This window comes from Pseudophryne corroboree, chromosome 7 (genome assembly GCF_028390025.1).
Source record: "Pseudophryne corroboree isolate aPseCor3 chromosome 7, aPseCor3.hap2, whole genome shotgun sequence".
Lineage (NCBI taxonomy): Eukaryota > Metazoa > Chordata > Amphibia > Anura > Myobatrachidae > Pseudophryne > Pseudophryne corroboree.
Genome location: NC_086450.1, coordinates 330,312,453 through 330,338,591, shown reverse-complemented (window position 1 = coordinate 330,338,591; position 26,139 = coordinate 330,312,453). Strand labels below are relative to the sequence as shown.

Genomic DNA, 26,139 nt, shown 5'->3' with positions numbered 1-26,139 from the left:
GTACAAATATAGAGCAAAAAGATAGTGGCGCTAAAATAACTATACAGAACAATTTAGAATTTAAAATTCTATATTTAATATAGCACACATTATAAACATACTTTAAACAAAAAGGTTAAAATTACGTATCAATTACCACAAGCATCCTGGATATATAATAATAATGTTGTTATATCAGAGCATTTTCATTGCAATGTCCATTCCTATATTGCCACTAATTAAAGAAGGCTTAAAAATTCATGGGGATTGGATCCTCTGTGTAGTGCCAATAAATCCAGTGAGAGGTATGTTTACCAATGTCCACCAATAGAGGATACAGTATGTCTCCTGGAAGACAAGTCCCTTGGTATGAGCTGGAGTCCTCAAATAACATGTTGCTATTTAATAGTAATCCTTTTTACACTTTGGGTCCATTCCTGGAGCGATATATGCCTGGTTATTAAGAGTGGCTGGTCTGGATGCTCCAATGTAATTATTTCCAATCCAGGGGTGTGGTAGGAGTACACCTACTGCATTTCGCTGCTAGGAATTGCAGCTTTATCAAAGGAGGTTTGTGTGCTATATTAAATATGCAATTTTAAATCCTAAATTGTTCTGAGTGAAGAGTGGAGCCTGGCATTTTACATTTCTTTAGAATTGAAGTAGGCTCCTCTCCCTATAAGCTGTACATCACTGGTCTCAGTTTAGATTTATGCCTGAGGGAGCCGGGTGTCTTTTGGGCTGTATCTAGCCTTTTTTCATATATTTTTATTTTATATAAATACTGAAGCTTCATCTGAAAACTACATAGGCAGACTACAAATTGCTGAAGTCTGTCTGCGCCAAGGGAGCGGGTGGAGGAACCCACCATGGCTTACTGAGGCCAGTGTCTGTGTCCCTGACCACAAGGTCATTAGACTCCGCACACTGGTAGGCGGACAACAGTGAGTATGCCCCAACTACCTCTTGATTAGCGGGAGGGGGGAGTATTTGACAAAGCCACGGGTCCCCCAGCCCAGCAGAGAGCTGCCATTCTCAGTGCTGTCAGACTATGCCAAGGCCCTGGTGTACATAAATTGGCAAGGGAGAACATGCAGTCGCTTGGCCATGTGGGAGTCCAGAAGCTTCCTGCAGTGGGTGGAATGACACGCTGTGTCCACCTCTGCTATGTTCATACCCGGAGTTGACAAACTGGGAGGCGGACTATCTCAGTCACTAAGATCTCCACCCCGGGGAATGGGTCCTTTATGCTGAGGTGTTCCAGCAGCTGGCCCAGCAGTGAGGCAGGCCTCATGGCCTCTCAGCAGAACCACCAGATGCTGTGGTATTGTTCCAGGATGTGGGAACCAGTGGTGGAGTTGGTGGCCATTCCGTGGGGGTATCTTCTATACCCTTTTCCACCCTTTCCTCTTCTGCCATGGGTGCTCAAACGCATCAAGCGAGAGTCCACCTCAGTCATCTTGGTGGCTCTGGATTGGCCTCACCAAGGGTGGTACTTGGACCTCCTGCTGCTTCTCATAGATGATCCGTGGGCACTGCTGCTCAGGCTGGATTTTCTTGAGCAGGGTCCTTTTGTGTACCCCGACTTACCACATGTGCATTTAGTTTCATGACTGTTATAGCTATGATTCTCAGGTGCAAGGGTATTCTGCAAGTGGTTGTACCCACCATGCTTCGAGCCCAGAAGCCATTGACAGCAAAACACTATCATTGCATTTAGAAGTGTTAAGTGGCTTGGTTGGGTTCTCTACTTTTTCCTTCCAACTTTCCCACCCTCTTTACCTGCAGGTGGTTCTGGATGCTGGCTTTCGTCTGGGATCACTGAAGGTACAAGTGTCAGTCTTGTCCATATTTTTTCAGTGACAGTTGGTCCTGATTCTTGATCTTCAACTTTCCTACAGGGTGACCTTCGAGTCCAGCCACTTTTTGTATCTACTACTGCTCCTTGGGATCTCAACTTAGTGTTGAACTTCCTCCAATCGACTGTGTTTGAGCCCCTAGAGGAGGTGGACTTTTAGCTCTGGCTTCAACTTAAAGACTGTCAGAGCTTGGGGCCTTGTCCTGTCACTCCCCATATGTCATAATCCATGATGATAGAGCTGAACTTCACATGAAGCCATCCTTCTTACCAAGGGGGTCTCCACCTTCCACATAAATTAACCTATTGTGATTCTTGTGTTGTCAGTGATGATGCTTTTTCCCATTGCTTGACTTGGTTCGGCTGCGTCGGATCTGCAGTACTGTGAAAAAGTTTTAGGCAGGTTTGGAAAAAATGCCGCAAAGTAAGAATGTTTTCAAATATAGAAGCGTTAATAGTTTATTTTTTTATCAATTAACAAAATTCAAAATGAATGAACAGCAGAGAAATCTAAATAAAATCAATATTTGGTGTGACCATCCTTTTCCTTCAAAACAGCATCAATTCTTGTAGGTACACTTGCACAGTTTTTGAATGAACTCGGCAGGGAGATCTTCTGTGGATGTTGGCTTAGGCAACATTTCCACTTCTAAAACACTCTCACCTTAATAAATATACCCTTAAAAATCTGGGTAGCAGTTAATTTACTGACGAACACAAAACCGACGGTCATAATCCCAACAACCATTAATCAAAATACCGACACAGTCAAAATACCGCCATTCATTATGCCAACATGTTCAAAATGCCGACTTAGATACCGACATTAGGAATGCTGACATGTCAAAATACCGATATGCGTATTTAAGTAATTTTTGCCCCAAAACAGACTTGTACATACTTTACCATCCGAGTGGACCAGGAGGGGGGGGATATAATAGTGTGCCCGAAGCACACACTGACATACATTTAGTCGGTGTCTATGTCAACCTATGTCGACATTGACACAAAAAATCCAGAAAAACTCATGTCTGTATTTTAACATGTCATCATTTCAAACGCCGGTATTCTGACTATGTCAGCATTTTGAACATGTCGGCATAATGAATGTTGGTATTTTGACCATGTCGGCATTTTGACTGTAGGTCAGTGGTGGTTGGGATTATGACCATCGATATTGTGTCCGTCGGTAAATCATACTGAACCCAAAAATCCATGCCACTGCATGTACAGCCTATCCTGCCCACTCTAATTATGTCTGCAGCTGCAACAGTCTTTATATAACCGTCTTTTTTAATATCTGGACTCACCCCGTATTGGATGCAAAGGACCTGTTTAAAATAGGTGTCCAATTTCTATCCACACCTTACGGTGGTGTACAGAAGCCAGCATTCACACTGTCCATACAGTAATTGTGCAGGCGACCAGCCAATAGAGACAGTGGGTATAACAAAGTTGGGTTATATACAGTTTTTTTCAAACATAAATATCCTTAAAATAAGCAAATTGGGCACTGAGAGAAGAAACATTGCTTAGTACAGTATGTCCAGAACACTATTGTGTGTACCAACTAAGTGCATTGCATATATAGATACATACAGTCAAGGCAGTAGAGTGCCTGGCTGTGCCCAGGTACTTGTCAGGGGGTGTGGCCTAACCATAGGAGGCATAGCCCTGCACCATTAGAAAAAAATATGAAAAATAGTACTTTAAGCACCTCCCTGGTCACAGTACAGTCCGGCACATAGCAACGTATGCTGGGCTGAGGAGAAGCGCTGCTGCTGCCAGGTTTGGGGGACTTGGGCGCTTGCTGGGCCCCTCCATCATGCTTGAGCCCGGGTAAATAGTACCGGCTGCTTCCCTCTCCTCTCAGCAGCAATGGATACAGTATACAATACTATTGAAAGCACTAAAAAACAAGGAAATCAAGTAAGTGAATTGTACATAAGCATTATTTGAAAATACACACTTTGAATTTTTCTGACATATATATATAACATTTAAGGGGTATCAGAGTGATAAGAAATTAGATAACCATATGTACGTTGCTCGCAGACAGAATGATAAATGGTATCTGGGTAGTGGAGTGCTGTAACATTGACAGAGCAGATTACAGCCTCGTTGTCAGAGCTCCCAATGGTTTGGATGCCTACCACTTGTTTTAATGCCAAAATATGAACAAATTGGTTTAAAATGAGCATGCAGCCAAGAGTAATCCAACTATACTATATGCCTTAATATTAATGGGGTTAGAAACTCATTGGATAAAACATAAATAAAAATAATCCTATCTATAACAATTCAGTCATGTTACTTGGCTGCTTCTGAATTACATTTATTTTACAGAAAATTAATTCATTACAAGTGTTAGAAAAGTGATTAATTAAAGCTTTTCAGGAGAGCTGCCTATGCTATATAAGTGTAACCACTAGTATTATAGAAAGGTAGTATTGGGTGCGCTATCAACAGCAGCTGGTAAAGGAATGGTAAGTTTCCTTAGGGTTATCAATAGAACAAAACAAGAATATTCCGGCGCTGGCTGTTTATGAATAAAGTGGGACGGCTTGTTAAACATTACACATATATTATAAAAATACAATGAAATCTCACAAACATGAAATTCATAAAAAAGTAGGCCACACAGTGGCGTGCGGTGAGGTCGGTGGCTGGGGAGGCACAAGCAGCCTTTCATCCCCCCCCCCCCCCCTAGAGTGGGGTAAAAAAAAATAAGAATTTACTTACCGATAATTCTATTTCTCGTAGTCCGTAGTGGATGCTGGGGACTCCGTCAGGACCATGGGGAATAGCGGCTCAGGGCACAAAAGCAAGCTTTTAGGATCACATGGTGTGTACTGGCTCCTCCCCCTATGACCCTCCTCCAAGCCTCAGTTAGGTACTGTGCCCGGACGAGCGTACACAATAAGGAAGGATCTTGAATCCCGGGTAAGACTCATACCAGCCACACCAATCACACCGTACAACTTGTGATCTGAACCCAGTTAACAGTATGATAACAAAGAAGTAGCCTCTTAAAAAAGATGGCTCACAACAATAATAACCCGATTTTTGTAACAATAACTATGTACAAGTAATGCAGACAATCCGCACTTGGGATGGGCGCCCAGCATCCACTACGGACTACGAGAAATAGAATTATCGGTAAGTAAATTCTTATTTTCTCTAACGTCCTAGTGGATGCTGGGGACTCCGTCAGGACCATGGGGATTATACCAAAGCTCCCAAACGGGCGGGAGAGTGCGGATGACTCTGCAGCACCGAATGAGAGAACTCCAAGTCCTCTTTAGCCAGAGTATCAAATTTGTAAAATTTTACAAACGTGTTCTCCCCTGACCACGTAGCTGCTCGGTAAAGTTGTAATGCCGAGACCCCTCGGGCAGCCGCCCCAGATGAGCCCACCTTCCTTGTGGAGTGGGCTTTTTACAGTTTTAGGCTGTGGCAGGCCTGCCACAGAATGTGCAAGTTGAATTGTGCTACAGATCCAACGAGCAATCGTCTGCTTAGACGCAGGAGCACCAATCTTGTTGGGTGCATACAAGATAAACAACGAGTCAGATTTTCTGACTCCAGCTGTCCTTGAAATATATATTTTCAATGCTCTGACAACGTCCAGTAACTTGGAGTCCTCCAAGTCGCTAGTAGCCGCAGGCACCACAATAGGCTGGTTCAAGTGAAAAGCCGAAACCACCTTAGGGAGAAAATGAGGACGTGTCCGCAGTTCTGCCCTGTCCGAATGGAAAATCAGATATGGGCTTTTGTACGATAAAGCCGCCAACTCTGAAACTCTCCTGGCTGAAGCCAGGGCCAATAGCATGGTTACTTTCCATGTAAGATACTTCAAATCTACCGATTTGAGAGGCTCAAACCAATGAGATTTGAGAAAATCCAAAACTACGTTTAGATCCCACGGTGCCACTGGAGGCACAATTGGGGGTTGTATATGTAGTACACCCTTGACAAAAGTTTGTACTTCAGGCACTGAAGCCAATTCTTTCTGGAAGAAGATTGATAAGGCCGAAATTTGAACTTTAATAGACCCCAATTTGAGGCCCATAGACAATCCTGCCTGCAGGAAATGTAGGAATCGACCCAATTGAAATTCTTCCGTTGGGGCCTTCTTGGCCTCACACCACGCAACATATTTTCTCCAAATGCGGTGATAATGTTGTGCGGTCACTTCCTTCCTAGCTTTAATCAAAGTAGGAATAACTTCCTCTGGAATGCCCTTTTCTTTTAGAATCCGGCGTTCAACCGCCATGCCGTCAAACGCAGTCGCGGTAAGTCTTGGAACATACAAGGTCCCTGCTGAAGCAGATCCCTTCTTAGAGGTAGAGGCCACGGATCTTCCGTGAGCATCTCTTGAAGTTCCGGATACCAAGTTCTTCTTGGCCAATCCGGAGCCACTAGTATTGTTCTTACTCCCCTTTTCCGTATAATTCTCAGTACCTTTGGTATGAGAGGCAGAGGAGGAAAAACATACACTGACTGGTACACCCACGGTGTTACCAGAGCGTCCACAGCTATTGCCTGAGGGTCTCTTGACCTGGCGCAATATCTGTCCAGTTTTTTGTTGAGGCGAGACGCCATCATGTCCACCTTTGGTTTTTCCCAATGGTTCACAATCATGTGGAAAACTTCCGGATGAAGTCCCCACTCTCCCGGGTGAAGGTCGTGTCTGCTGAGGAAGTCTGCTTCCCAGTTGTCCACTCCCGGGATGAACACTGCTGACAGTGCTATGACATGATTTTCCGCCCAGCGAAGAATCCTTGCAGCTTCTGTCATTGCTCTTCTGCTTCTCGTGCCGCCTTGTCTGTTTACGTGGGCGACTGCCGTGATGTTGTCCGACTGGATCAACACCGGCTGACCCTGAAGCAGCGGTTTCGCCAAGCTTAGAGCATTGTAGATCGCTCTTAGCTCCAGTATATTTATGTGAAGAGACGTCTCCAGGTTTGACCATACACCCTGGAAGTTTCTTCCCTGTGTGACTGCTCCCCAGCCCCGTAGGCTGGCATCCGTAGTCACCAGGACCCAGTCCTGTATGCCGAACCTGCGGCCCTCTAACAGATGGGCACTCTGCAACCACCACAGGAGAGACAACCTTGTCCTTGGTGACAGTGTTATCCGCTGATGCATGTGCAGATGCGATCCGGACCATTTGTCCAGCAGATCCCACTGAAATATTCGTGCATGGAATCTGCCGAATGGAATTGCTTCGTAAGAAGCCACCATCTTTCCCAGGACTCTTGTGCATTGATGTACTGACACATTTCCTGGTTTTAGGAGGTTCCTGACAAGTTCGGATAACTCCCTTGCTTTCTCCTCCGGGAGAAACACCTTTTTCTGAACCGTGTCCAGAATCATTCCCAGGAACAGCAGACGTGTTGTCGGGGACAATTGAGATTTTGGAAGATTCAGAATCCACCCGTGTTGTTGAAGCACTACTTGGGTTAGTGCTACACCGACTTCCAGCTGTTCTCTGGACTTTGCCCTTATCAGGAGATCGTCCAAGTAAGGGATAATTAATACGCCTTTTTTTCGTAGAAGAACCATCATTTCGGTCATTACCTTGGTAAAGACCCGAGGTGCCGTGGACAAACCAAACGGCAGCGTTTGAAACTGATAATGACAGTCTTGTATCACGAACCTGAGATACCCTTGGTGTGAGGGGTAAATTGGGACATGCAGATAAGCATCTTTTATGTCCAGGGACACCATGAAGTCCCCTTCTTCCAGATTCGCTATCACTGCTCTTAGTGACTCCATCTTGAACTTGAATTTCTGTATGTACAGGTTCAAGGATTTCAGATTTAGAATAGGTCTTACCGAACCGTCCGGCTTCGGTACCACAAATAGTGTGGAATAATACCCCTTTCCCTGTTGTAGGAGGGGTACCTTGACTATCACCTGCTGAGAATACAGCTTGTGAATGGCTTCCAATACCGTCGCCCTTTCTGAGGGAGACGTTGGTAAAGCAGACTTTAGGAAACGGCAAGGGGGAGATCTTTCGAATTCCAACATGTAACCCTGAGATACTATCTGCAGGATCCACGGGTCCACCTGTGAGCGAGCCCACTGATTGCTGAAAATCTTTAGTCGACCCCCCACCGCTCCTGAGTCCGCTTGTAAAGCCCCAGCGTCATGCTGAAGGCTTTGTAGAACCCGGGGCGGGCTTCTGGTCCTGGGCAGGGGCTGCATGCTGCCCTCTCTTACCCTTTCCTCTGCCTCGTGGCAGATAAGACTGTCCTTTTGCCCGCTTGTTTTTATAGGAGCGAAAGGACTGCGGCTGAAAAAAGACGGTGTCTTTTTCTGTTGGGAGGGGGTCTGAGGTAAAAAAAGTGGATTTGCCGGCAGTTGCCGTGGCCACCAGATCCGATAGACCAACCCCAAATAATTCCTCTCCTTTATATGGCAATACTTCCATATGCCTTTTGGAATCCGCATCACCTGACCACTGTCGCGTCCATAAACTTCTTCTGGCAGATATGGACATCGCACTTACTCTCGATGCCAGAGTGCAAACATCCCTCTGAGCATCTCGCATATAAAGAAACACATCCTTTAATTGCTCTAGAGTCAATAAAATACTGTCCCTATCCAGGGTATCAATATTTTCAGTCAGGGAATCCAACCACACTACCCCAGCACTGCACATCCAGGCTGAGGCTATTGCTGGTCGGAGTATAACACCAGTATGCGTGTATATACTCTTCAGGGTAGTTTCCAGCCTCCTATCTGCTGGATCCTTGAGGGCGGCCGTATCTGGAGACGGCAACGCCACTTGTTTTGATAAACGTGTGAGCGCTTTATCCACCCTAGGGGGTGTTTCCCAGCGCGCCCTAACCTCTGGTGGGAAAGGGTATAATGCCAATAACTTCTTAGAAATTAGCAGTTTTCTATCTGGGTTAACCCACGCTTCATCACACACGTCATTCAATTCCTCTGATTCTGGAAAAGCTACAGGTAGTTTTTTTACCCCCCCACATAATACCCCTTTTTGAGGTACCTGCAGTATCAGAGATCTGCAAAGCCTCCTTCATTGCCGTGATCATATAACGTGTGGCCCTATTGGAAAATACGTTTGTTTCTTCACCGTCGACACTAGATTCATCTGTGTCGGTACCTGTGTCGACTGACTGAGGTAAGGGACGTTTTACAGCCCCTGACGGTGTCTGAGACGCCTGAGCAGGTACTAACTGGTTTTCCGGCCGTCTCATTTCGTCAACTGACTTTTGTAATGTACTAACATTATCACGTAATTCCATAATTAAAGCCATCCATTCCGGTGTCGACTCCCTAGGGGGTGACATCACCATTACCGGCAATTGCTCCGCCTCCACACCAACATCGTCCTCATACATGTCGACACACACGTACCGACACACAGCAGACACACAGGGAATGCTCTTATCGAAGACAGGACCCCACTAGCCCTTTGGGGAGACAGAGGGAGAGTTTGCCAGCACACACCAAAAGCGCTATAAAATGTATATAAACAACCCTAAAAGGTGTTGTTTTTGTTATATGCGCTTTAAATATATAAATATCGCCAAAATATGCCCCCCTTCTCTTTGTTACCCTGTTTCTGTAGTGCAGTGCAGGGGAGAGTCCTGGGAGCCTTCCTCACAGCGGAGCTGAGCAGGAAAATGGCGCTGTGTGCTGAGGAGAATAAGCCCCGCCCCCTTTTCGGCGGGCTTTTCTCCCGGGTTTTGAGATATCTGGCCTGAGTTAAATACATACATATAGCCTCAATGGCTATATGTGGTGTATTCTTTGCCATCAAAGGTATTAAATATTGCTGCCCAGGGCGCCCCCAGCAGCGCCCTGCACCCTCCGTGACCGTTCAGTGTGAAGTGTGTAGCAACAATGGCGCACAGCTGCAGTGCTGTGCGCTACCTTCATGAAGGCTGAAGAGCCTTCTGCCGCCTGTTTCCGGACCCTCGATCTTCAGCATCTGTAAGGGGGATCGGCGGCGCGGCTCCGGGACGAACCCCAGGGTGACCTGTGTTCCGACTCCCTCTGAAGCTATGTCCAGTAGCCTAAGACTCCAATCCATCCTGCACGCAGGTGAGTTGAAAATCTCTCCCCTAAGTCCCTCGATGCAGTGAGCCTGTTGCCAGCAGGACTCACTGAAAATAATAAACCTAAAAACTTTTTCTAAGCAGCTCTTTAGGAGAGCCACCTAGATTGCACCCTACTCGGACGGGCACAAAAACCTAACTGAGGCTTGGAGGAGGGTCATAGGGGGAGGAGCCAGTACACACCATGTGATCCTAAAAGCTTGCTTTTGTGCCCTGTCTCCTGCGGAGCCGCTATTCCCCATGGTCCTGACGGAGTCCCCAGCATCCACTAGGACGTTAGAGAAAAAAAAAAAAGTGTAGCCCCCCCCACATTCGTGAAACCAGCACTGAGCAGAACCAGCTAGGGGGGGGGGGGGTAATGCCATAGCAGGGGAGACACTCGGTATGGGGTCCCCCTGCCATAACATTAATCTGCCCCCCCAAACCAGTCAGCCCAGGCCTGGAATTCCTCGGAAGTGGGGACCCCAAAAAATAAACATGGGGTCCCCCTCCCGAGCAATAACCCGCACTGGGCTGATAGCCCAGTGCTATGCCCCGCACCCCTGGTGGCGGTGGGTGCGGGGTTCATAGTTAATATTGTTCTTGACAGGTGGCCTACAGGTCCCAGCAAGCCTGCCCAGCATGCTGGCACTTGGAGAACCACAAGTGCCAGCATGCCCGGACATAAATGGCCCGCTGGCACCTGTGGTCCACCTGTAAAGAACAGTAATATTGTTCTTTACAGGTGGCCAACAGGTCCCAGCAAGCCTGCCCCAGCATGCTGGCACATGGAGAACCACAAGTGCCAGCATGCCCGGACATAAATGGCCTGCTGGCACCTGTTCTCCACCTGTAAAGAAAATATTAAAATAAAAACACCAGTCTCTTTAAAAAAAAAAATAGTTTATTTGACAGGGTCTTCACCTGGGGGCGGTGGCCTTTAAGCTCTTTTGCATGGCCGCCGCCTCCCCAGGGCTTCCGGCGTCTTCACCTGGGGGGCGCCACCTCCCCAGGGCTTCCAGCGTCTTCCTCCGGCGTCTTCACCTGGGAGGTGGCGGCCATTAAGCTCTTTTGCATGGCCGCCGCCTTCCCCAGGACTTCCAGTGTCTTCACCTGGTGGGCGGCGGCTGCTAAGCTCTTTTGCATAGCCGCCGCCCATCCAGGACTTCCGGCATCTTCAGCCTTCAGGAGCTCTTCTCCGCTCCTCCTCCGCCGTCGGACTGACAGCCGCTCCCTCGCGCTGACTTATATAAGTCAGCCAGAGGGGGCGGAGCGATGACGCAGCGAGCCGTGATTGGCTCGCGGCGGCCATCTTCAATTTCATAAATGACGCTGAGGCGCCATTTTTGAAATGGGTTACCGCTCCGCTGCCAAACTCTGCATCGCTGCCGCCCGCACCTCCGCCGTCACCCGCCCTCCACCGCCTACACCGCCGCCGCCCGCACCTCCGCCGCCAGGACCTCCGCCGACACCCACACCTCCGCCGCGCCCACAACAGTGATTGACAGGGGATCCAGTGACGGATCCGCTGGCCAATCACTATGGCCAGACTGACAGGGGACGTGCTTTCATAGGTTGAAAGCACGTCCCTGTGTGAAAGCGGCACCACTAATGGTGCCGCTTTCCTATGCTATTTCAATGGGCTTTTAATGCCCATTGCTAGGACCCGCCCGCTCCCGCCCCCCGCTCCCCATACTTTTCCCTATCTGACCGGGTGATCAGGTCTAAACTGCGCATGCGTATGCACCGCAATGCGCAAGCACATCGCACGGGTACAAAGCGGATCGCCGCTCAGTGATGGGTTTGTGCGAAGAATCCATTCGCACTGGCGTTCGCAAGGAGATTGACAGGAAGAAGCCGTTTGTGGGTGGCAACTGACCGTTTTCTGGGAGTGATTGGAAAAACACAAGAGTGTCCATGCGTTTGCAGGGAGGGTTTCTGATGTAAATTCCGGTCCCGGACAGGCTGAAGTGTTCGCAGCGGCTGAGTAAGTCCTGGGCTACTCAGAGCTGCACAAAATCAGTTTGTACTGCTCTGCTACGCCTGCGTTCACACACTCGCAAAGCGAGCGAAAATACACTCCCCTATGGGCGGCAACTATGCGAACGCAGGACTGCAACCCCATTTAGACAGGGATAATAGTTACATTGATATAAAGGAGATACTTATGACACAGAATATGTGTCATAAGTATCTTCTTTATATTATTTTAATCATTAACGACAGGGGAGGCACTGCCTCCCCTGCCTCCCCTGACTGCACGTCCCTGAGGCCACATATGGAACGGTGCTAATCAATAGGTTTGCCACTCTCTTAATATTGTTCCACAAAACTGGCTAGCATTCACTCATCGATTGAATAATGTCACTGAGATATGCAACAATAATACCGGATTATGGGAGACATTTACTAAGCAGTGATAAGAGCAGAGAAGTGAAGCAGTGGAGAAGTTGCCCCATCAACCAATCAGCAGTTCTGTATTATTTTATAGTATGCAAATTATAGATGTTACTTCAGTGCTGATTGGTTGCCATGGGCAACTTCTCCACTTGCTGATTTCTCCGCTCTTATCACTGCTTAGTAAATGCCCCCCTATGCCTGTAAATATCCCCATGTAATTCGGTCATGTGACTGTTACCGGTAGGCCAAGATGTAGATTGCAGTCCGCTTGTTGACAGCTTGGAAGTATCTCCTTTGGATGCTGAGGGGTAGAATCGGCCAGAAAATGCTCAAGTGTAAATCCCAGGAAATATCGCCAGTGATGTATGGTGGATTCAGGTGGCAAGGTACAGTGATGTAGATAGCTCATTGACAGATCAGATTACAGCATCGTTGTCAGAGCTCCCAATGGTTTGGATGCCTACCACTTGTTTTAATGCTAAAAGATGAACAAATTGGTTTAAAATGAGCATGCAGCCAAGATAATCCATCTACACTATGGGCCTAATTCAGACCTGTTCGCTCGCTAGGTTTTTTTTGCAGTCCTGCGTTCGCACAGTTGCCGCCCATAGGGGAGTGTATTTTCGCTCGCTTTGCGAGTGTGTGAACGCAGGCGTAGCAGAGCTGCATAAACTGATTTTGTGCAGTCTCTGAGTAGCCCAGGACTTACTCAGCCGCTGCGAACACTTCAGCCTGTCTAGGACCGGAATTTACATCAGAAACCCTCCCTGCAAACGCATGGACACTCTTGTGTTTTTCCAATCACTCCCAGAAAACGGTCAGTTGCCACCCACAAACGGCTTCTTCCTGTCAATCTCCTTGCGAACGCCAGTGCGAATGGATTCTTCGCACAAACCCATCACTGATCGGCGATCCGCTTTGTACCCGTGCGATGTGCTTGCGCATTGCGGTGCATACGCATGCGCAGTTTAGACCTGATCACCCGTTGTATGAAAACGCAGCCTAACGATCAGGTCTGAATTAGGCCCTATATTCCTTAATATTAATGGGGTTACAAACTCATGGGGTAAAACATAAATAAAAATAATCCTATCTATAACAATTCAGTCATGTTACTTGGCTGCTTCCGAATCACATTTATTTTACAGAAAATTAATTTATTACAAGTGTTAGAAAAGTGATTCGTTAAAGCTTTTCGGGAGAGCTGCCTCTGCTATATAGGCCCTCATTCCGAGTTGTTCGCTCGGTATTTTTCATCGCATCGCAGTGAAAATCCGCTTAGTACGCATGCGCAATGTTCGCACTGCGACTGCGCCAAGTAACTTTACTATGAAGAAAGTAATTTTACTCACGGCTTTTTCTTCGCTCCGGCGATCGTAATGTGATTGACAGGAAATGGGTGTTACTGGGCGGAAACACGGCGTTTCAGGGGCGTGTGGCTGAAAACGCTACCGTTTCCGGAAAAAACGCAGGAGTGGCCGGAGAAACGGTGGGAGTGCCTGGGCGAACGCTGGGTGTGTTTGTGACGTCAACCAGGAACGACAAGCACTGAAATGATCGCACAGGCAGAGTAAGTCTGGAGCTACTCTGAAACTGCTAAGTAGTTAGTAATCGCATTATTGCGAATACATCGGTCGCAATTTTAAGAAGCTAAGATTCACTCCCAGTAGGCGGCGGCTTAGCGTGTGTAACTCTGCTAAATTCGCCTTGCGACCGATCAACTCGGAATGAGGGCCATAGCTCTCTTCACTAGTATGTCAGCCTTTCCATGTGCATAGTATCAGGGAAGTCTCCCAATAGAAGTGCTTCTCTTATAGTCATTAGTTGATGGGAAGGAGGAGCTGCTTTTATCACTGTGGTCTTGATTTGCATGCAGACTTTTTTGAAACTTAGACGCCCACAAGCAGTGACTTGTGCCTATGGAAGTCTGTCTTAGTGCATTTTTAGACACACCATTGCATACCTCCTAACCAATGGTGCAAATAGAAAAATAACTTAGTGGTACGTGCGTGCAAACAAATGGGTGTGGTCACATGCCACATGGGGCGTGGCCAATTAAAATGGTGGCGTGATACACATATGATCGCAATAGTGCAGTGCCAGATACACATATGCCCCCAATAGTGCCAGATACACATATGCCCCCAATAGTGCAGTGCCAGATACACATATGCCCCCAGTAGTGCCAGATACACATTTGCCCCCACAGTGCCACATATGCCCATACAATGCCAGATACACATATGCCCCCAATAGTGCAGTGCCAAATACACATATGCCCCCAACAGTGCTAGATACACATATGTCTCCACAGTGCCAGATATGCCCCCACAGTGCCAGATACACATATGCCCACATGGTGCTAGGTATGCACATGCCACCACAGTGCCAGATATGCCCCACAGTGTCAGATACACATATGCCCCCACAGTGCCAGGTACACACATGCCCCCCACAGTGCCAAGTACACACATGCCGCCCACACCACTGTGCTGCTCGCTGCTGCTGCTGTGTGTGTGTGTGTCAGGGGAGGAGAGTGCAGTGAACACCTCTCCTGCCCCTCAGTGCTCAGTCTGGTGGCGGCATGTAAGATCTCAAACTAGGCATCCGTCCAATCAGGAGCCACCACTGCCAGTCTGTGAGCTCTGACTGGCTCACGAACTGTCCCACGCCCTAGACTTGAATCCCGAGATTGTTGAGCATCTGCAGTATAGTGGGGTCCCGTGACGGGGGCTGCAAGCTTAAATGCATTGATGAATACATGAACTGGTTATTATTGTTATGCAAAAAGCCGTATATTGCAAATTGTATTATTATTATTATTATTATTATTATTATTATTATTATTATAGTAATGATTGTATAGTGCACTGGCACAGGCCCCGCGCTACCCACTCAGCAAAGGGATGCCAAGCAGGTAGGTGCCAGGGTTGGAGAGGCGCTCTCCCTGCTTTGCATCCCCGCTGCTGCGCCTGGGCCCCCTGCTGCTGCTGGCTGCTGTGCCTGTCACACTTTTTGACAGGCAGCGGCGCTGGCAGCATGAAGCTTCCCCCTACCTCACCTGACAGTGTCAGCTTTAGTCCAGCGTCTGTGTGTGTCCAGCCCGAAAAAGGGTCGGGGCTTACCGGCACTAAGGGGCGGAGCTACATGGGACCATGGCCATGTTGCAGAGGAAGACAGAAGAAGGCAGAATACAGAGCCGGCCAGCCAGATGGTAAGTTGAGGGAGAGTGAGTGAGAAAGTGTGAGTGTGTGTCTACAGAATGTGTGTATTTGTACTGTATGTGTGTAATGTATGTACAGTATGTGTGTGTATGTATATGTTTATGTGGTGTATGTGTGACTCTGCAGCATAATGTGTGTAAGCGGCACTGGTATAGGGGGCGTTACATGTAAGCGTCACTGGTACAGGGGGCGTTATGTGTGTAAGCGTCACTGGTACAGGGGGCATTATGTGTGTAAGCGTCACTGATACAGGGGGCGTTACGCGTGTAAGCGTCACTGGTACAGGGGGCGTTACGTGTGTAAGCGGCACTGGTACAGGAAGCGTTGCGTGTGTAAGCGTTACTGGTACAGGGGCATTACGTGTGTAAGCAGCACTGGTACAGGGGGAGTTACGTGTGTAAGTGTCACTGCTGCAGGAGGCGTTGCGTGTGTAAGCTGCACTGGTACAGGTGGCGTTACATGTGTAAGCTGCACTGGTACAGAGGGAGTTACGTGTGTAAGCTGCACTGGTACAGGGGGTGTTACGTGTGTAAGCGGCACTGGTACAGGGGGCGTTACGTGTGTAAGCGGCACTGGTACAGGGGGCGTTACGTGTGTAAGCGGCACTGCTACAGGGGGCGTTACATGTAAGCATCACTGGTACAGGGGGCATTACGTGTGTAAGCGTCACTAGTACAGGGGGCGTTAAGTGTGTAAGCGGCACTACTACAGGGGGCGTTACGTGTGTAAGCAGCACTAGTACAGTGGGTGTTACGTGTGTAAGCGGCACTGGTACAGGAGGCGTTACATGTAAGCGTCACTGGTACAGGTGGCGTTATGTGTGTAAGCGTCACTAGTACAGGGGGCGTTACGTGTGTAAGCGGCACTGGTACAGGGGGCGTTATGTGTGTAAGTGGCACTGGTACAGGGGGCGTTACGTGTAAGCATCATCGGTACAGGGGGGCGTTACGTGTGTAAGCGTCACTAGTACAGGGGACATTACATGTGTAAGCGGCACTGGTACAGGGGGTGTTACGTGTGTAAGTGTCACTAGTACATGGGGCATTACATGTGTAAGTGGCACTGGTACAAGGGGGTTACGTGTGTAAGCGGCACTGGTACAGGGGGCGTTACATGTAAGTGTCACTGGTACAGGGGACGTTACATGTGTATGCGGCACTGGTACAGGTGGCGTTACGTGTGTATGCGGCACTGGTACAGGGGGCACTACATGTGTAAGCGGCACTGGTACAGGGGGCGTTGCGTGTGTAAGCATCACTGCTGCAGGGGGAGTTACGTGTGTAAGTTCCACTACTACAGGGGGCGTTGTGTATAAGTGGAACTACCACAGGGGGCGTTACGTGTGTATGCGGCACTACTACAGGGAGCAATATGTGTAAAAGCATTATGTGCGCTGTCCCTTTGTAAAGTATGGGAGGGCGCAAATTTATAGTTTGCAGGGGGGCACCGAACACCCTAGCACCGGCCCTGCACCAGCACCTGTTATCTCTGTGTGTAGCACTACAAGTCTCAGCTGGTAGCCCCTTCATTGCTAGCAGTTAGGGTGTGCAGTCTAAGGCCCCTTTCCCTATATCCATTGGGTTTGAGGAAGATCCTGCTATCCTGGAGCCTGGACCTAAGGATGCTCTGGGCGTTGCTCTATTTGCTGGTTCCAGTAGCCTCATCCCGGCATGGTTGCAAAATTGCCCTACTCCAGCACTGGTGAGCACCACACTGGCTTCAGTCGCATTATAGAGATACTTTGTATTTTTTTTACTGTTTATACCAAAATACTTTGCATTTATTTGTGCTCTATGTCTGAGCGACTTTGCATATACTTATGCTTGGTACAGTGGCTAAAATACTACTACATACCTTGTTGCTGATTTCTCAGCTATTGCACCTCTCTACCAAAGGACTCTTATCTTAATCAGTTCCTTTGTAAGTTGTGTCATGGCCGTAACTAGGGTGGTGCCAACAGTGCCTCCCACACAGTACAGGTTGCCCGGGAGGAGGAACCAGCCCCCGAAGCAATGTCTATTTGCCGGGTGCCTGTATTTAGTAGCGGTGCCCACGGCCACTTCTGGTTTAATGCAGTGTCCGGAGTGTTTCCCCAGCATTCCTCCACCCCCCCAGCCACAGCTTGACCCCTCCATCCATATAATTCTTGCCCAGAGCGAGCAGCTCACACATCAGTAGCAGCAGCGACCTGAAGCTGCCTCCTCAGTAACCAAGAACCAAAATCGCCACCACAACTCTCATTGTTCTGAGCGGCCTCGTTCTGAGTGGCCCCTTCCTCCGCTACTGGCCATGGTAATGAGCCCCAGAGCCTTGGGTTCTCTGCTGAGCAGCAGCACCAAGAAGTACTAGTGGAGCTGGAATGACTGACAACCCAGGTCAGTAGCAGCCTAGGTCTATTTACTAAGCCTTGGATTGAGCTAAAGTGGACAGAGGTAAAGTACCAGCCAACCAGCTCCTAACTGTCATTTTTCAAACACAGCCTGTGACATGGCAGTTAGGAGCTGATTGGCTGGTACTTTATCTCTGTCATTTTTATCTCCATCTAATAGAAACCCCTAGGTCTCGTACTGCTTGTGGAGCAGCGGGCGCACAGTGTCTACCAGCCCAGTGTGGCCTGAATCTTTTGTCATACAACAGCTAGGGAACAGTGCACTTAATAAATGCAAAAGAGCACAAGTGCATATTAATCGCTGTTGTATATGAACTACTAGGGTGCTCTTAAAATCATTATGTATATATAGCTGTAATCACATTATATAGTTATTTAAACTAGTTAAGCATGTTAGAAGTAAATACTGAATCACGGCATGTTTATATACTTTGGACCACAATAGAACCTCTTAGTGCTATAAATATATATGCTGCCTCCCACATCAACCGCTGTGTGTTCCCTTATATTGTGCCCTGTACCACCCTTCCACATCCATATCTCTCTCTCTCTCCCTACCTACCAATTCACCAATGTTGTGTTGCGTAATGTGTATAAGGAGTGGTACTGTGTGGCATAACATGTATAAGGGGTAGTACTGTGAGGCATAATGTGTATAAAGGGTACTACTGTGTGATATAATGTAAATAAAGGGCTCTACTGTGTGGCACAAAGTATATAAAGGATATTAATAATAAGAATTTACTTACCGATAATTCTATTTCTCATAGTCCGTAGTGGATGCTGGGGACTCCGAAAGGACCATGGGGAATAGCGGCTCCGCAGGAGACTGGGCACAAAGTAAAAGCTTTAGGACTAGCTGGTGTGCACTGGCTCCTCCCCCTATGACCCTCCTCCAAGCCTCAGTTAGGATACTGTGCCCGGACGAGCGTACACAATAAGGAAGGATTTTGAATCCCGGGTAAGACTCATTACCAGCCACACCAATCACACCGTACAACTTGTGATCTGAACCCAGTTAACAGCATGATAACAGAAGGAGCCTCTGAAAAGATGGCTCACAACAACAATAACCCGATTTTTGTAACAATAACTATGTACAAGTAATGCAGACAATCCGCACTTGGGATGGGCGCCCAGCATCCACTACGGACTATGAGAAATAGAATTATCGGTAAGTAAATTCTTATTTTCTCTAACGTCCTAGTGGATGCTGGGGACTCCGAAAGGACCATGGGGATTATACCAAAGCTCCCAAACGGGCGGGAGAGTGCGGATGACTCTGCAGCACCGAATGAGAGAACTCCAGGTCCTCCTCAGCCAGGGTATCAAATTTGTAGAATTTAGCAAACGTGTTTGCCCCTGACCAAGTAGCTGCTCGGCAAAGTTGTAAAGCCGAGACCCCTCGGGCAGCCGCCCAAGATGAGCCCACTTTCCGTGTGGAATGGGCTTTTACAGATTTTGGCTGTGGCAGGCCTGCCACAGAATGTGCAAGCTGAATTGTACTGCAAATCCAACGAGCAATCGTCTGCTTAGAAGCTGGAGCACCCAGCTTGTTGGGTGCATACAGGATAAACAGCGAGTCAGATTTTCTGACTCCAGCCGTCCTGGAAACATATATTTTCAGGGCCCTGACTACGTCCAGCAACTTGGAATCCTCCAAGTCCCTAGTAGCCGCAGGCACCACAATAGGTTGGTTTAAGAGAAATGCTGAAAACACCTTAGGGAGAAATTGAGGACGAGACCTCAATTCCGCCCTGTCCGAATGGAAAATCAGATAAGGGCTTTTACAGGATAAAGCCGCCAATTCTGACACGCGCCTGGCCCAGGCCAGGGCCAACAGCATGACCACTTTCCATGTGAGATATTTTAACTCCACAGATTTAAGTGGTTCAAACCAATGTGACTTTTGGAATCCAAAAAAAAAAAACTACATTGAGATCCCAAGTGCCACTGGAGGCACAAAAGGAGGCTGTATATGCAGTACCCCTTTTACAAACGTCTGAACTTCAGGGACTGAAGCTAGTTCTTTTTGGAAGAAAATTGACAGGGCCGAAATTTGAACCTTAATGGACCCCAATTTCAGGCCCATAGACACTCCTGTTTGCAGGAAATGTAGGAATCGACCCAGTCGAATTTCCACCGTCGGGCCTTACTGGCCTCGCACCACGCAACATATTTTCGCCAATTGCGGTGATAATGTTTTTGCGGTTACATCCTTCCTGGCTTTGATCAGGATAGGGATGACTTCATCCGGAATGCCCTTTTTCCTTCAGGATCCGGCGTTCAACCGCCATGCCGTCAAACGCAGCCGCGGTAAGTCTTGGAACAGACAGGGTCCTTGCTGGAGCAGGTACCTTCTTAGAGGTAGAGGCCACGGATCCTCCGTGAGCATCTCTTGAAGTTCCGGTTACCAAGTCCTTCTTGGCCAATCCGGAGCCACGAATATAGTGCTTACTCCTCACCATCTTATCAATCTCAGTACCTTGGGTATGAGAGGCAGAGGAGGAAACACATACCCTGACTGGTACACCCACGGTGTTACCAGAGCGTCTACAGCTATTGCCTGAGGGTCCCTGGACCTGGCGCAATACCTGTCGAGTTTTTCCCAACAGTTTATAATCCTGTGGAAGACTTCTGGGTGAAGTCCCCACTCTCCCCGGGTGGAGGTCGTGCTGAGGAAGTCTGCTTCCCAGTTGTCCACTCCCGGAATGAATACTGCTGACAGTGCTATCCCATGATTTTCCGCCCAGCGAAGAATCCTTGCAGCTTCTGTCATTGCCCTTCTGCTTCTTGTGCCACCCTGTCTGTTTACGTGGGTGACTGCCGTGATGTTGTCCGACTGGATCAACACCGGCTGTCCTTGAAGCAAAGGTCTTGCTAAGCTTAGAGCATTGTAAATGTCCCTTAGCTTCAGGATATTTATGTGAAGTGATGTCTCCAGGCTTGACCATAAGTCCTGGATATTCCTTCCCTGTGTGACTGCTCCCCAGCCTCGCAGGCTGGCATCCGTGGTTACCAGGACCCAGTCCTGAATGCCGAATCTGCGGCCCTCTAGAAGATGAGCACTCTGCAACCACCACAGGAGGGACACCCTTGTCCTTGGTGACAGGGTTATCCGCTGATGCATCTGAAGATGCGACTCGGACCATTTGTCCAGCAGGTCCCACTGGAAAGTTCTTGCGTGGAATCTGCCAAATGGGATTGCTTCGTAGGAAGCCCCCATTTTACCCAAAACCCTTGTGCATTGATGCACTGAGACTTGGCTCGGTTTGAGGAGGTTCCTGACTAGCTCGGATAACTCCCTGGCTTTCTCCTCCGGGAGAAACACCTTTTTCTGGACTGTGTCCAGGATCATCCCTAGGAACAGAAGACACGTCGACGGAACCAGCTGCGATTTTGGAATATTGAGAATCCAATCGTGCTGCCGCAACACTATCTGAGATAGTGCTACACCGACCTCCAACTGTTCCCTGGATCTTACCCTTATCAGGGAATCGTCCAAGTAAGGGATAACTAAAATTCCCTTCCTTCGAAGGAACATCATCATTTCGGCCATTACCTTGGTAAAGACCCGGGGTGCCGTGGACCATCCCTACGGCAGCGTCTGAACTGATAGTGACAGTTCTGTACCATAAACCTGAGGTACCTTTGGTGAGAAGGGTAAATTTTGACATGAAGGTAAGCATCCTTGATGTCCCGAGACATCATGTAGTCCCCTTCTTCCAGGTTCGCAATCACTGCTCTGAGTGACTCAATCTTGAATTTGAACCTCTGTATGTAAGTGTTCAAAGATTTTAGATTTTAGAATCGGTCTCACCGAGCCGTCTGGCTTCGGTACCACAATAGTGTGGAATAATACCCCGTTCCCTGTTGCAGGAGGGGTACCTTGATTATCACCTGCTGGGAATACAGCTTGTGAATGGCTTCCAAAACTGCCTCCCTGTCAGAGGGAGACGTCGGTAAAGTCGACTTTTGGAAACGGCGAGGGGGAGACGTCTCGAATTCCAATATGTACCCCTGAGATATTACCTGAAGGATCCAGGGGTCTACTTGCGAGTGAGCCCACTGCGCACTGAAATTCATTGAGAACGGGCCCCCACCGTGCCTGAGCTTGTAAAGCCCTAGCGTCATACTGAGGGCTTGGCAGAGGCTGGAAAGGGTTTCTGTTCCTGGGAACTGGCTGATCTCTGCAGCCTTTTTCCTCTCCCTCTGTCACGAGCAGAAAAGAGGAACCTTTTGTCCGCTTGCCAACAAAGGACTGCGCCTGATAATAATACGGCGTCTTATTTTGAGAGGCGACCTGGGGTACAAACGTGGATTTCCCAGCTGTTGCCGTGGCCACCAGGTCTAAAAGACCGACCCCAAATGTCCCCTTTCAAAGGCAATACTTCCAAATGACGTTTGGAATCCGCATCACCTGACCATTTTACTGGTAGAATTGGACAACGCACTTATACTTGATGCCAGTCGGCAATTATTCCGCTGTGCATCATGCATATATAGAAATGCATCTTTTAAATGCTCTATAGGCAATAATATACTATCCTTATCTAGGATATCAATATTTCCAGTCAGGGAATCCGACCATGCCAACCCAGCACTGCACCTCCAGGCTGAGGCGATAGCTGGTCGCAGTATAACACCAGTATGTGTGTAAATACCTTTTTTTTGGATACCCTCCTGCTTTCTATCAGCAGGATCCTTAAGGGCGGCCATCTCATGAGAGGGTAGAGCCCTTGTTCTTATAAGCGTGTGAGCGCCTTATCCCCCCTAGGGGGTGTTTCCCAATGCATCCTAACCTCTGGCGGGAAAGGGTATGCAGCCAATACTTTTTAAGAAATTATTAATTGTTATCGGGGGGAAACCCACGCATCATCACACATTTTATTTCTCAGATTCAGGAAAACTACAGGTAGTTTTTCCCTCACCGAACATAATACCCCTTTTTTGGTGGTACTCGTATTATCAAAAATGTATAAAACATTTTCCATTGTCTCAATCATGTAACGTGTGGCCCTACTGGAAATCACGGTTGTCTCTTCACCGTCGACACAGGAGTCAGTATCCGTGTCGGCGTCTGTATCTGCCATCTGCCTGACGGCCTATGAGACGTCTGGACAGGCACAAGCTGAGTAGCCGGCTGTCTCAAGTCAACCACTGTTTTTTTATATAGAGCTGACACTGTCACGTAATTTTCAACAGTACATCCACTCAGGTGTCGACCCCCTAGGGGGTGACATCACTGTTACAGACACTCTGCTCCGCCTCCACATCATTTTCCTCCTCATACATGTCGACACACACGTACCGACACCCAGCACACACACAGGGAATGCTCTGATAGAGGACAGGACCCACTTAGCCCTTTGGGGAGACAGAGGGAGAGTTTGCCAGCACACACCAGAGCGCTATATATGTATAGGGACAACCTTACAATAAGTGTCTATCCCTTATAGCTGCTTATATCTGTTATTTTGCCAAATAAGTGCCCCCCTCTCTTTTTTACCCTGTTTCTGTAGTTGCAGGATGCAGGGGAGATTCTGGGAGCCTTCCTACCAGCGGAGCTGTGTGGGAAAAATGGCGCTGTGTGCTGAGGAGATAGGCCCCGCCCCCTTCACGGCGGGCTCTTCTCCCGCTTTTTACTGGAAAACTGGCAGGGGTTAAATACATCCATATAGCCCAGGAGCTATATGTGATGTATTTTTCGCCAACTAAGGTAAATTCATTGCTTCCCAGGACGCCCCCCCCCCAGCGTCCTGCACCCTCAGTGACCGGAGTGTGAAGTGTGCTGAGAGCAATGGCGCACAGCTGCAGTGCTGTGCGCTACCTTATGAAGACAGGAAAGTCTTCTGCCGCCGATTTATGGACCTCTTCTTGCTTCAGCATCTGTAAGGGGGCCGACGGCGCGGCTCCGGGACCCATCCATGGCTGGGCCTGTGATCGTCCCTCTGGAGCTAATGTCCAGTAGCCTAAGAAACCCAATCCACTCTGCACGCAGGTGAGTTCGTTTCTCTCCCCTAAGTCCCTCGATGCAGTGAGCCTGTTGCCAGCAGGTCTCACTGAAAATAAAAAACCTATTTAAACTTTTACTCTAAGCAGCTCAGGAGAGCCACCTAGATTTCACCCTTCTCGTTCGGGCACAAAATCTAACTGAGGCTTGGAGGAGGGTCATAGGGGGAGGAGCCAGTGCACACCAGCTAGTCCTAAAGCTTTTACTTTGTGCCCAGTCTCCTGCGGAGCCGCTATTCCCCATGGTCCTTTCGGAGTCCCCAGCATCCACTAGGACGTTAGAGAAATGTGGCATAATGTGTATAAGAGGCTCTACTGTGCAGTGGAACATGAATAAGGTTGCTCTATAGTGTTGCATAATTTGAATTGTGGGTACTATTGTGTGACCATGCCCATTATCTAATGAGACCACGCCCCTTTTGGAGCACACTATTCCTATTCATGTGAGGGGCACCAGTGCTCCTTTTGGCACAGGGCACCAAAATGTTTAGTTACAGCTCTCACCAGTGTAAATAATAAAGATGACTACATTTCATGGCTGTTTGATGCAGCTTATTGCAATTACCTTTAATATTATTTTTTTAGTGTAGGGATCAGAGATCCCCGTTTACCTGTGTTTGCTTTCACCGTTTGGCACGGAACTTCAAGCAAATCTTAAACAGAAAATATAAATAGCTAAGGAAACAGTGTTTATGGGAAATGAGGAATGTGACCTAGCATCCCAAAACTAAGACTAATGTAATAAAATCATTGATGGTTTACAACAGTGCATGTGTGGCACCCCACCAAAAGAACCTTCTCCCCTTGTACATTTACTGTGGAGTGCCTTATTTATATTTATACTGTGTATATATATATATATATATATATGTGTATGCACCTGATCTATTGTAATAGTATATAAAGATATAAATGCATAAGATGCCCTGTATGTTATGCCCCTTATACATTGGTGACAGTGGGGTATGTCGTCAGCCATCCTGTGGCCCCAGCATGCATTGGTGGAAGTGTATAATCAGGGACTAAGCACCCAGTGAAGCCAGCACGTGTGGAAAATGTGGCACCCTATCATAGCTGCCACCAGCTGTAGTGTGACTTTTGTGCCCCTTCCCCTGCTGAGCGAATCCCAGACTGGACACTATTAAACTTACAGCAGGTGTGCCTTGAGTGCTGTGTCTGGCAGGGGACACTGACCAATAAACAACAGCCATATTGATCCCAGAGAGAGAGAGAGAGAGCGCTTTGGCAGTGGCAGTTGCAGCCGTCTTCAGAGACAGTTGGCAGTTGGGCAGCAGCCATCTTAGGAGGACTCAGAGCAGCAACTTGGAGCAGAGGCAGCTGCTGGTGTGTGACAGGAGAGCTGTACAGCTTATGTAAAGCCAGTGTAGATCACGTGACCGGAGATCATCATTGTAGCAGCCAATCAGTAATACCAGCCTCCTGTGGGGATCCCACTGCTTCCGATGGTGCTGGCTGACAGGCATCTGACAGAGCATAACAGTGATGGGCTCTACTGACTGTGTAGCTGGAAACTAGGCCACGCAGCCTACCCTCTTTTTTGAAGGACAGCCCTGGAGGTAGCCCTGCTTTGGAGTAACAGACTGTGGGAGGAGCAGAGACAGTGTCTTGCTGCAGCTGCAGACAGAGGTCAGCTAATGATGGTTGAGGCCAACCTAACCCTTGTAACACAGGTCGGTAACACTGATGCACTAGCCACACATCACAAGCTTCCTCAGGGACAAAAGACAGTTCAGCTGCTTACATTGTATCTTAGCTCAAATGCTACAGGCAAGCATAGTTTTGGAACATAAAGCTGCATAAGTACTTTATAAATGCAATTCCAATCAGCAGCTAGTTTTATCCAAGGACACCATTAATTGACTACAGTTGTTAATCTGCAATTAAAGGAGCATCAGCATTGCAGGGAGCATAGTGGTACAGTACTTCCTCTCTCTCGGCTCGCAATTTATAGACGTCACTGTCACACAGCTATACAGGGAAACTGCCGGCTAAGGACAGATACTTTTGTCACAGAAGTTATACGGAGGTAGTTACAGGGTAGCAAGACTGTCTGGCTGTGGCCTTGCTCTTTGTATATCAGTCAGTCTAGTCCTGCAAGAGCGAAATATTTTATATAAGACTGTGAACTTTCAAAACTGTGATCACTGAATAAGGAGCTATAGCTATTATGAGTTCTGCAAC

The 26,139-nt window shown here is 48.1% G+C and overlaps 1 long non-coding RNA gene across 2 annotated transcripts; it reads right to left on the bottom strand.

Moving 5' to 3' along the window:
• Nucleotides 1–89: 89 nt before the first annotated feature.
• Nucleotides 90–25,477, bottom strand: LOC134945202 (uncharacterized). Of its 2 annotated transcripts, XR_010182072.1 has the most exons (4): nucleotides 25,089–25,476; nucleotides 12,551–12,790; nucleotides 3,555–3,746; nucleotides 90–2,219 (listed from the first exon to the last, which is right to left on the bottom strand). It is a non-coding gene; the product is annotated as an uncharacterized LOC134945202 (long non-coding RNA). The 2 variants fall into 2 exon arrangements; XR_010182071.1 differs by lacking the exon at nucleotides 90–2,219 and having other exon boundaries at nucleotides 2,276–3,746; nucleotides 25,089–25,477.
• Between the last annotated feature and the right edge of the window lie 662 nt (nucleotides 25,478–26,139).